General features: G+C 48.8%; 1 long non-coding RNA gene across 2 annotated transcripts in view; it reads right to left on the bottom strand.

The window, feature by feature from the left end:
* The window catches only part of LOC142905739 (uncharacterized), a 30984-nt gene that overhangs the window by 8954 nt on the left and 9803 nt on the right, over window positions 1-12227 (bottom strand). The gene's annotated exons all lie outside the window — the stretch shown is intronic.

Genomic DNA, 12227 nt, shown 5'->3' with positions numbered 1-12227 from the left:
CAGATTCACACACAGAGCCAGAGACTCACACAAAAACCCATAGACTCACACAGAGACCCATAGACTCACACACAAAGACCCACAGACTCGCACACAGAGCCATAGACTCACAAATGACCCACATGCTCACACAGAACCATAAACTCACACCGAGACCCACAGACTCGCACACAGAAATACAGTCTCACACAGAGACCCAGAGACTCAGACAGAGAGACCCATAGACTCACACACAACCGGAGGCTCGCACACCTAGACCCACATACTCACACAGAGACCCATAGACTCACACAGAGACCCATAGTATCATGCACAGAGACCCACATACTCACACAGAGACCCATAGACTCACACAGAGACCCATAGTATCATGCACAGAGACCCATAGAATCACACAGAGACCCATAGACTCACACAGATATCCATAGACTCACACAGAGACCCATAGACTCACACAGAGACCGATAGACTCATATAGAGACCCATAGACTCACACAGAGACCCATAGTCTTATGCACAGAGACCCATAGACTCACACAGAGACCCATAGACTCACATAGAGACCCATAGACTCACACAGAGGCCCAGAGTATCATGCACAGAGACCCACATATTCACACAGAGACCCATAGACTCACACAGAGACTCATAGACTCACAGAGACCCAAATGAAGAAGGCATTTAAACAGCGATACACCATTATGGGACCTCCTTTGCCAGTACCAAAACATGAGAAAATATTTTCCCCTTTTTCTGGCAACAAAACAGGTGTTGAGATGTTAAAACACCAAACTGAAACCTTTTACAAGGAATAATGTCTGCATTAACCACAATACTTGTGGTCAGAATGCAAACAAAAAAACACACTGATAATATATGTATTGTCTTTGAAACAGATTGGTCCACACCAGAGACAGCTTTCTTCATTGAAGAATTAAAACGGTAACAAAATATAATTAGTTAGATGGCAGGGGCATGCGAGAGTTGATTAATGGGTGACCACGATAGAGAGAGAGATTAGTCTATGGGCAGTGCTGAGTCTATGGGCAGTGTTGAGTCTATGGGCAGTGCTGGGTTTATGGGCAGTGTTAAGTCTATGGGCAGTGCTGGGTCTATGGACAGTCCTGGGTCTATGGGCAGTGTTGAGTCTATGGGCAGTGTTGAGTCTATGGGCAGTGTTGAGTCTATGGGCAGTGTTGAGTCTATGGGGCAGTGCTGAGTCTATGGGCAGTGTTGAGTCTATGGGCAGTGCTGAGTCTATGGGCAGTGCTGCGTCTATGGACCCCACACGGGGACTGGGCACAGGGAGAAGATTGTGAGCGAAGAGGACGAGAGGAGCGGTCGTGGAATGGAGACGAGCGAGGCGAGGTGATGAGGTGGGGCGAGGCCACGGAGAGATTTAAAGAGGAGTCGCGCCAGCTACTTAGGAAGACAGCGGGGTCGTGAGCAGGTAGCCAGTGGAGCTGGAGGAGGAGAGGTCGGTGCCACGCTGGCTATGAGATGTTAACTACCTCGCCTGGTATACAGGAGGTCGTGGGTTCGATCCCGACCCTGACGCCTTGCTGTATATTTGGAGTCTGCGTGTCTCTCTCTCATCATCGTCATCACGGTGGCTATGAGATGTTAACTACCTCGCGTGGTATACAGGAGGTCGTGGGTTCGATCCCGACCCTGACGCCTGCTGCTGCTGTATATTTGGAGTCTGCGTGTCTCTCTCTCATCATCGTCATCAGGGTGGCTAGGAGATGTTAACTACCTCGCCTGGTATACAGGAGTTCGTGGGTTTGATCCCGACCCTGACGCCTGCTGCTGTATATTTGGAGTTTGCGTGTCTCTCTCTCTCCCCATGGTCGCGTGGATTTTTCTCCGGGTCCGCCGGTTTTCCCCTCCACGTGAAGAATCAACGTCGCGGGTTTAGGGTATTTGACTGCTATGAATGTCCACGTGATGATGGGCATACTTCGTTGACCTGTCATTTGTGATAGCCATGCGGTCGAGTCTGGCAAAGAGCTACTTACACCTTATTAACTAATTTAGTTTAGTTGACAGAGTGATAAGAGTTTAGTTGACAGTGATAAGGGCTGTAAGATATTGGGTGGGCAAGAGACGATGGTGATTGTGGTGGTGGTGATGATGGGAGGAGAGGGAAGAGCTAGAAATGGAAGTGAGATGAACTGCAGTGTGGTGAGTGAGTTGGTGAGTGAGTGGGTGAGTGAGTGAGTGGGTGAATGAGTGAGTGGGTGGGTGGGTGAGTGAGTGAGTGGGTGAGTGAGTGAGTGCGTGAGTGAGTGAGTGGGTCAATGAGTGGGTGAGGGTGTGAGTGGGTGAGTGAGTGAGTTAGTGGGTCAGTGAGTGAGTGGGTGAGTGGATGAGTGAGTGAGGGGGTGAGTGAGTGGGTGAATGAGTGAGTGAGTGGGTGGGTGATTGGGTGAGTGGGTGAACGAGTGAGTGGATAGATGAGTAAGATCGACGAGTGATTGAGTGTATATTTCGAGTTTGCCTGCCTCCCTCTCTCCCCGTGGTTGCGTGGATTTTTCTCCAGTGAGTGGGTGAGTGAGTGGGTGGGTGAGTGAGTGAGTGGGTGAGTGAGTGAGTCGGTGAGTGGGTGAGTGAATGAGTGAGTGAGTGGGTGGGTGAGTGAGTGAGTGAATGGGTGAGTGAGTGAGTGGGTGAGTGGGTGAGTGAGTGAGTGAGTGGGTGAGTGAGTGAGTGGGTGAGTGAGTGAGTAGGTCAGTGAGTGGAGTGAGTGAATGAGTGGGTGAGTGAGTGAGTGGGTGAGTGAGTGGGTGAGTGAGTGAGTGGGTGAGTGAGTGAGTAGGTCAGTGAGTGGAGTGAGTGAATGAGTGGGTGAGTGAGTGGGTGAGTGGGTGAGTGAGTGAGTGGGTGAGTGAGTGGGTGAATGAGTGAGTGGGTGAACGAGTGAGTGGATAGATGAGTAAGATGGACGAGTGATTGAGTGTATATTTCGAGTTTGCCTGCCTCCCACTCTCCCCGTGGTTTGCGTGGATTTTTCTCCGGGTCCTCCGGATCTCGAATCAACGTCACGCGTGTTCCACACGATGACGACAAACCACTTCGTTGAGCTATCATTTGTGATTGGCAGGTCGCTTCTGACAAAATTGCTACGTATCTCAGTGATCCTTACCTGGTAACATAAAAAAATAATTTAGTTTAAATTACTTAGGGGCCGTCCATAAATGACGTCACGCGATTTTGGACGATTTTTGACCCCCCCCCCCTCGTCACACGGCGTCACAAAAAGTCAGACCCCCCCCCTTAAATATGACGTCACAAAGGTCTAGACCCCCTCCCCCCCCAAATCCATATTTCCATTTTTAAAATAAAACATGCTTCAAATCGCTTTAAACTATTGTCATTGTAGTGCGTATTTAATGTGGCGCTGCTACTCTGATGTTGTAGGAGTGTTGTTATAACAATCAGTGTTGTTATAACAATTAGTGTTGTTATAACAATTAGTGTTGTTATAACAATTCTGTATTTATTTAAAGTTGCGCATTTTGACGTGACGTCACATTTCTCAACTCCCCCCCTCCCCCCTCCCCCCCCTCGTCACACATCGTCACGTATGTCTGACCCCACCCCGCCCCCCCCCGCCTAGGTGCGTGACGTCATTTATGAACGGCCCCTAAGTTGAGATGACGTGGGGCGAGAACTGTGACCTAACCACCCGGAATCCGGCCCCATGATCTCCTTCCATCTCGGTTTGATCAGCAGGGCTTAATAAGCCTGGCTGGTTTTTAGGATGGTTGACCCCCCCCCACCACCCATGCACAGTGCAGAAATAGCAGAACGTCGGTGAAAAACAAAGAGCTTCATAGCTCATCGGCTTTCTCCAGGAGAAATCAAGAATTCCGATTTTAAGGTGCTGTCGGGCAGTGTTTATCAATCGTTTTGTCGGCGAATTGTACGCCCCTCACTTTGTTGAGTTTTATATTCTTAGCTCTTTCGCTAAAGTCACGTTGAAGGGAAACAATAACATAATAAAATATATATAAGAAAAATAAAAATTCTCACGACGTTTCGACCTTCATAAATTTATGCCAACCGACACACCTGATGACGACCGTTTGTGTTATGGTCGAAACGTCGTGAGGATTTTTATTGTTTTATATATATTTTATTGTTTCCCTTCAACGTGACTTTACCGAAAGAGCTAAGAATATGAATTACTGCAGTCACGAAAGCTTTCAATCAAAATTGTTAAGTTTTGTTTGAAGCTTGTGTTATCCTGCCCCCTATGCCTAACCTAACACGGCGCTGGGTTACCACCACATGGATTCAAATTGCATCGGAGTTATTTTATACTGGCAGATTCACACGGCTTGATTTTATTATCCACCGATGAGACTCATAAATTTATGCCAACCGACACACCTGATGACGACCGTTTGTGTTATGGTCGAAACGTCGTAAGGATTTTTATTGTTTTATATATATTTTTTATTATTTTATTGTTTCCCTTCAACGTGACTTTACCGAAAGAGCTAAGAATATGAATTACTGCAGTCACGAAAGCTTTAAATCAAAATTTGTTAAGTTTTGTTTGAAGCTTGTGTTATCCTGCCCCCTATGCCTAACCCAACACAGCGCTGGGTTACCACCACATGGATTCAAATTGCATCGGAGTTATTTTATACTGGCAGATTCACACGGCTTGATTTTATTATCCACCGATGAGACTCATAAATTTATGCCAACCGACACACCTGATGACGACCGTTTGTGTTATGGTCGAAACGTCGTGAGAATTTTTATTGTTTTATATATTTTATTATTTTATTGTTTCCCTTCAACGTGACTTTACCGAAAGAGCTAAGAATATGAATTACTGCAGTCACGAAAGCTTTCAATCAAAATTGTTAAGTTTTGTTCGAAGCTTGTGTTATCCTGCCCCTTATGCCTAACCCAACACGGCGCTGGGTTACCACCACATGGATTCAAATTGCATCGGAGTTATTTTATACTGGCAGATTCACACGGCTTGATTTTATTATCCACCGATGAGACTCATCGCTGCACGAATATAATTCCACACCTTCATAAATCACACCCCCCCCCCACCTCGCCCCGCACTGACCAGCGTGGTGAAGTATGGTCAAAAGATTAGCCAGAGATTGGAGGCCCTCGTCAAGCAGAGGATTGACACAAGACCGACCCTGCCACGTCCGTCCAAATGCCAATTTATTTCACTTATCAACGACAAAAAATAATAATACGTTACATATTATTATTATGATTACGGTTAGCACACATATTATTCGTTTTGTTTTACTCCTGATAACTTTCATGACCTTGCCATGCCTCCTTGACAGTCGTGAGATCTTTTCAAAGTCGCTTTGGATGTTTTCACGGTCGAGGGAGAAGGGTAAGAAAATTTAATCTAAAAAAATAAAATATTAAAAAAGGAAAAGGGATAATTCCACGGTTGTGTTTTTTGTGTGTGTTGCTGTGGCAAGGTGTCTATGAGGGGGGGGGAGGCGTGGCCGTGGGGTTTGCGAGATAGTTGACTTCAGATCTATCCCCACAGAAGTCGTTTGAACGATCTTGGCAAACGAAATTCCATGACCAAATGTGCGTACGCCGATAAGCAACGGGCATGCACCCAGCAAGCCCCTCCACCCACCCACCCAGCCCCTCCACCCACCCACCCACCCAGCCCCTCCACCCACCTCCACCCACCCAGCCCTTTCACTCACCTCTTCCACCCACCCAGCCCCTCCACCTACCCAGCCCGTCCACCCACCCAGCCCCTCCACCCACCTCCTCCACCCACCTCCACCCACCCAGCCCCTCCACTCACCTCCTCCACCCACCCAGCCCCTCCACCCACCTCCACCCACTCAGCCCCTCCACCCACCTCCTCCACCCACCTCCACCCACCTCCTCCACCCACCTCCACCCACCCAGCCCCTCCACTCACCTCCTCCACCCACCCAGCCCCTCCACCCACCTCCACCCACTCAGCCCCTCCACCCACCTCCTCCACCCACCTCCACCCACCTCCTCCACCCACCTCCACCCACCCAGCCCCTCCACTCACCTCCTCCACCCACCCAGCCCCTCCACCCACCTCCACCCACCCGGCCCCTCCACCCACCTCCACCCACCCGGCCCCTCCACCCACCTCCTCCACCCACCTCCACCCATCCAGCCCCTCCACCCACCTCCTCCACCCACTCTCTTATTTTATTCCCCGCCCAGCCCCCCACCCTGCCCCCCCTGACCCCATGTTTTTCTCGTCGTCTTCGACTTCTCCCTTATTGTGAACGCCACACAGCGGCCAGTGACGGATGAAGCAAGTGCGGTGACTGTAGCACATGTTATGAAGGGGCCCTAAATAAAATTAAAAAAACCCTAAAAAAATATTCAAACATAAATGTTTAATTCATAATAACGGTTTTTGGGTTAGATCGCTAAAGTAGTGAATTATTTGTCTTTTGTCAACGTGACACTTTTTTGCTGATTGGCCGTGTCGGGTGGTGGAGGGTTACGACACATTTATAAATAAAAGCGATCTAACCCAAAAACCGTTATTATGAATAATATTGGTCGCGAAAGCCTACGTGTTAAACTGATAAATGTTTAACTTGCACAGTAAAGTAATTGTGTTTTTTTTTCATTTGCTACACGGCCGGAAAATGCGAAATAAAATCGATTTGGTGTTTGAACATTCGCAAGGGGGGTAGAGTCAAAGAGTGAGGTTGTCGCCCCTCCTCTTTGCTGCCAATTATTTAACCCCCAAGCCGAACAGATTAAGTAGAAAAGTCGTGGGGTTTTTTTTTTGCTTTTATTTGACAATTTTTATCGCGGTATTTTGCTTTTATAATCGTCAATTAATTATTTTATTTGTTTGCATTGGGTCGAATTTAATTTAATAATTATGATGATTGATTTATTTCTCGGTTTTCTATCTACGTGACTTTAACCGAAAGAACCAAAGGATACGAATTGCTGCAGTCACGAAAGTTTTAAGTCCAAATTTAGATGGGGGGGGGGCGGGGTGGGTTGAGGAGTGGGGTGGGGGGGGGGGAATGGTGGGGGGGAGTAGTGGGAGGGGGGGGGTTGGTGGGTGGGTGGTTATGCAACTGGGATGTCCACGCCGGCTGGATAATGAGCTTTACCAACGGCAGCATGCGCGGCGCTTAAAGCATTAGCGCCGAATTCGAGCGAGCTGAAACCCCCTTTTTGCTGTATCTGATCTGCGTCCCGTTCGCGCGGACCTTCCCTTCGTTGAGTTTTGTTGGCAGGGGGGGGGGGGGGGGGCCGTGGCATCTGTTTACTTTGCTCCGTTTGCCCTCTGATAGATTGCGGGCTGTGGTGGGGGGGGGGGGTGGGGGAGGCAATGGGGGGATCGGCTCCCACGTGTGGCGCCTAAATCGTGCACAGCGCTCGCTCGGCAGTGAAATAAAAATGTTGTGTTTTTGTTTTGTTCGCTTGTTTTATGGGCTCGCCAGTCGGATTTGCTTCGCTTGGAATAAAAAAATCGCGCGGTGGCATTTGGGTCAGCGGGCACCCATTAACGACGTGATGTGTGTGTGTCTGTGCGTGTGTCTGTGTGTGTGTCTCTGTGTGTCTGTGCGTGTCTCTGTGTGTGTGTCTGTGTGTGTGTCTGTGTGTGTGTCTGTGTGTGTGTCTGTGTGTCCGTGCGTGTGTCTGTGTGTGTGTGTCTCTGTGTGTGTCTGTGTGTGTGTCTGTGTGTGTGTGTTTGTGTGTCTGTGTGTGTGTCTGTGTGTGTCTCTGTGTGTGTCTGTGTGTGTGTGTCTGTGCGTGTCTCTGTGTGTGTCTGTGCATGTGTCTGTGCGTGTGTCTGTGTGTGTGTCTCTGTGTCTGTGTGTGTGTCTGTGTGTGTGTCTGTGCGTGTGTCTGTGTGTGTGTGTCCGTGCGTGTGTCTATGGGGAGCGGTGGTGCAGCGGTTAGCGCTACCCTGCGCTACGAACCCAGTGACCCGAGTTCGATTCCCGCTCACGGCCACCAACACCGGTGACGATTATCTGAACCGGCCCTGGGCCTCTCCTAGGTGGACTCAGCCTCAAATGAGTACCTGGTGCCGTGTGCAAAAATCATCGCCACTGGGGAGACGAAGGCGGTCGGGCGTGGTGCTTTGCCACCCACCCCCTCATTCATAGGTGCTGCCCGCTAACAGCACTTGCCCCAAAACAGTGGTGACGCCGTACGGAGTAGCTTTGTCTTTGTGTTCCATGATGGCCCTTCCACGATCCATCCTGGGTTTAACGAGGCTGGATTGCGTTAGGGGCTTACGCGATCCGTGAAAGAACTGGAACTAAACGTCTGTCGGATAGGCCATGCTGCGTTGGCTGGGTCACGTAGCCCGCATGCCCAGCCACCGCGTGCCTAAAGAACTTTTCATCTTACTTGATTTGGTGCATTCGTGACTGCAGGATTTACTCTTTGTTTTATTTTCGGTAAAGTCACGTAGAAATAAGAATTAATAATACAATTACATAATAGCTAACTTGTAAGGCTTCGACACAGAAGCATTGCTTCACTGTGTCCCATGTGTGTGTCTCTCTCTCTCTGTGTGTCTCTGTGCTGGCTCTCTCTGCTTGGATGTCTGTATATGTGTCTGCGATCTGTGCTCTATCACTCTTAACCTATAATTTAGCAATCTTTGAAATAGCGTAATCAGCCAGTCCATGCGTTGATTGTGTTTTGACCGACCCCTCTGTGCTGCATTATATTGTTTCCAAATTTTACTAAATCTTGTTCGATTTGATGTGCTTCTCCATCTCTCTTTGTCCCCCCTACATGCTAAGGCCTCGGCACGGAGACCCCTATCTCTCTGTGCTCCATGCGTTGTGTCTCTTTGTGTCTCTGTGTCAACGCCCTCTGCTTAGGTGTCTGTGTATATATCTGCGGTTCTGTGTTTCCTCTCTCTCTCTCTTAAATTTAGCTCTTCTATGCCTGATGATGATTGCTTGCGTTGCAATCGAAACGTCGTATGCTATTATGTAATTTTATCATTATTTCTTATTTCTACGTGACTTTACCGAAAAAAACAAAGAGTAACTTTTCATCTTGATTTGAAGCTTTCGTCACTGCAGGAATCCATACACTTTGGTTCTTTCGGTAACGAGTCACGTGGGTAGAAAATGAAATAAAGCACGACGTTTCGGGCGCAACACCAGCGTCCGTCAACAGATGACGGACCGCTTGTGTTGCGCCCGAAACGTCGTGATTCATTTTATTTGATACCTACGTGACTTTACCGAAAGAACCAAATAGTTTACAAGGACCTGTTTCAGCAGCCTGTATCTCTCTCCCACCTGAAGACGATTGCTTGTGTGGCGATCGAAATTGTCGTGATCTATTATATTTTTTCTTACCTACGTGACTTTACCTGAAATAACTAAAGAGTAAAGACCGGATCGAGGGGGCTAAACGGGCGCGGCACGGGCTGGAGAAGAGATGGAGCTGATGTGGTACAGGAGGACGTGGAGCGCCCTCTCCATATATATACACACACACACACAGAGGGGGTGAAATGTGACTTGAACAGGATGAGCAGTAGGAGTAGTGGGTTGTCAAACGTACGGAGTAATAGCACGTGATCCCATTTACATACCGTGTTAACCCATGATGGTTTAGCCCCGTATTCTTGCAAGGGGAAATTGAGTTTTCAACTTCCATGCCGAGTACAGCAGTTTCAATACGGGGCAAAATAGTTTTCTCTGTTTGTGTTTCTCTCCCTTGTGATGGGACTTTGTAGGACGAACGTTGAGATTTATAAGGGGCCAGGGGTGACCAATATGGTCTGGATTGGTCTGTAATAAGATAGGGCACTGATAAGGGGTTGAAAGGTAAGTTCAACACTACGACTACTACTATACAGGATAGACTACTGGTATACATGATATACTACAGCACTACTATACACTACTATATACAATGCACTCCTACTATATACAATGCACTACTACTGTACATTAGGCACTCATAAGGGGTTGACAGGGATGTCTTACACTACTACTATACACGATACACTACTAGTATACATGATATACTACAGCATACACTTTTACTATAAACAATGCACTACTACTATATACAATGCACTACTACTATACATTAGGCACTGATAAGGGGTTGACAGGACGTGCATTTAACCCACCATCTCCAGCACGTCTAGGGCATCAAACAAAGAGAGCAGGGATGAGTTGGAATTCATATTCATAGACGGGATTCGTCATGTCTGTTGAACTTCTTTCACACCGTAATAGCCAATCGTGCGAATCGGAGGTAAACTATGAACATTTTATTTATTTTATATTTTCTACCTACGTGATTTCACCGAAATAACCAAAGAAAAAAAAGAAATTCTTGCTGTAGCTTTCACACCTGACGATGATTGCCTGTGTTGCAATCGAAACGTCGCGATTTTATTTATTTATTTTATATTTTTCACCTTCGTGACTTTACCGAAAGAACCAAAGAGTATGGATCCTTGCAGTCACGAAAACTTCAAATTTAGAATGAATCAAAAGATGATTTATTTAATAATTTACCAGGTAAGGTCCCGGTAAGCTACGTCGGTGTTTTATTGTTGTTGTTGTTACAAGAAGTGACCGAGCCGCAGATGAGAGAGAGCCCAAAGAAGTGGATCGTCACGTGGGAATAGATCGCATCAACCACGTGCCCCGAACGCGTGCTGTTGTTGATTCTAAATGTGGAGGGGAAATTAAACGGAGAGACACCGCAAACTCCAAATATACAGCAGCAGGCGTCAGGATCTGGTTCGAACCCACGAAATCCTGTATACCAGGCGAGGTAGTTAACATCTCCTAGCCACCGTGATGATGATGAGAGAGAGAGAGACACGCAAACTCCAAATATACAGCAGCAGCAGGCGTCAGGATCGGGTTCGAACCCACGACCTTCTGCGTACCAGCCGAGGTAGTTAACATCTCGGGCGTGCGGAGGGCGTGCACAACAAACTAAACACAAAAAAAACCGTTCTCAAGTAGCGAGTTCTTAAGAACGAGAGACGCAACCGGGCTGGGTCACCCCCCCTCCACCTCCTCCCTCCCTCGGTTCGTAGTGCAGCGTAGCGCTAACCGCTCCTACACCACCCACCCCACCCACTACACCCCACCAACTCACCCACCCCACCCCCACCACCGACCCACCCACCCACACCACCGACCCACCCACTGCACCCACGCACCCACCCACCCACCTCCCCACTATTCACCCGTTTCTCTAATAGTTGAACGAACGACTCCCAGCGTGGTGCTATTACCCATCTCCCGCGTCCCATTCCGTTTATTTCCAGTCCACCGCCTGATGTCTCTTTTCTGTGCGCGTGTTCGGTTTAAGGCCCAGGTGCCGTGGGTCGGCTGAGTGAGAGGACAGTTAGATGCACCACCAGCTGTACCCCCTTAGTTGACACAGTGGGGGGTACAGCTGGTGGTGCATCTAACAGTGGTCATCTCAGTCAGCCGACCCATGGCACCTGCTGGGTCTGTGCCGTGACCTCCTGCACCTAGCCTGGCACAGTAGGGGGTACAGCTGGTGGTGCATCTACCGGTCATCTCAGTCAGTTGACCCCATGACACATACAGGGTCTATCCCGTGAACTCATGAACCTAGCCTGGCACAGTAGGGGGTACAGCTGATGTGCATCTACCACTCATCTCAGTCAGTCGACCCAATGTCACCTGCAGGGTCTGTCCCGTGACCTCCTCCTGCACCTAGCCTGGCACAGTAGGGGGTACAGCTGGTGGTGCATCTACCAGTGGTCATCTCAGTCAGCCGACCCATGGCACCTGCAGGGTCTGTGCCGTGACCTCCTGCACATAGCCTGGCACAGTAGGGGGTACTGCTGGTGGTGCATCTACCGGTCATCTCAGTCAGCCAACCCTTGGCACCTGCAGGGTCTGTCCCGTGACTTCCTGCACCTAGCCTGGCACAGTAGGGGGTACAGCTGGTGGTGCATCTGCCGGTCATCTCAGTCAGCCAACCCATGGCACCTGCAGGGTCTGTCCCCGTGACCTCCTCCTGTCAGTGATGAGCCTTCGACACTTCACGCGGTAGCCTCAAAGTGCACCCAGCCTGGCACAGGCCCCGTGGTGACGTCACCGTCACTTAGTGGCGAATTGCCGCGTATTGGTTTAAGGCAATACGGGGGATTTGTTGTTGTTGTTGTCTTTGCCCGTGTATTCTGCATTCAGCAAGAAGACTCGTAATCA

Source organism: Petromyzon marinus, chromosome 58, assembly GCF_048934315.1.
Source record: "Petromyzon marinus isolate PM22_M1 ecotype Great Lakes invasive population chromosome 58, UKy_Petmar_22M1.pri1.0, whole genome shotgun sequence".
NCBI lineage: Eukaryota > Metazoa > Chordata > Hyperoartia > Petromyzontiformes > Petromyzontidae > Petromyzon > Petromyzon marinus.
This window is presented reverse-complemented; position numbering and strand designations above follow the sequence as displayed.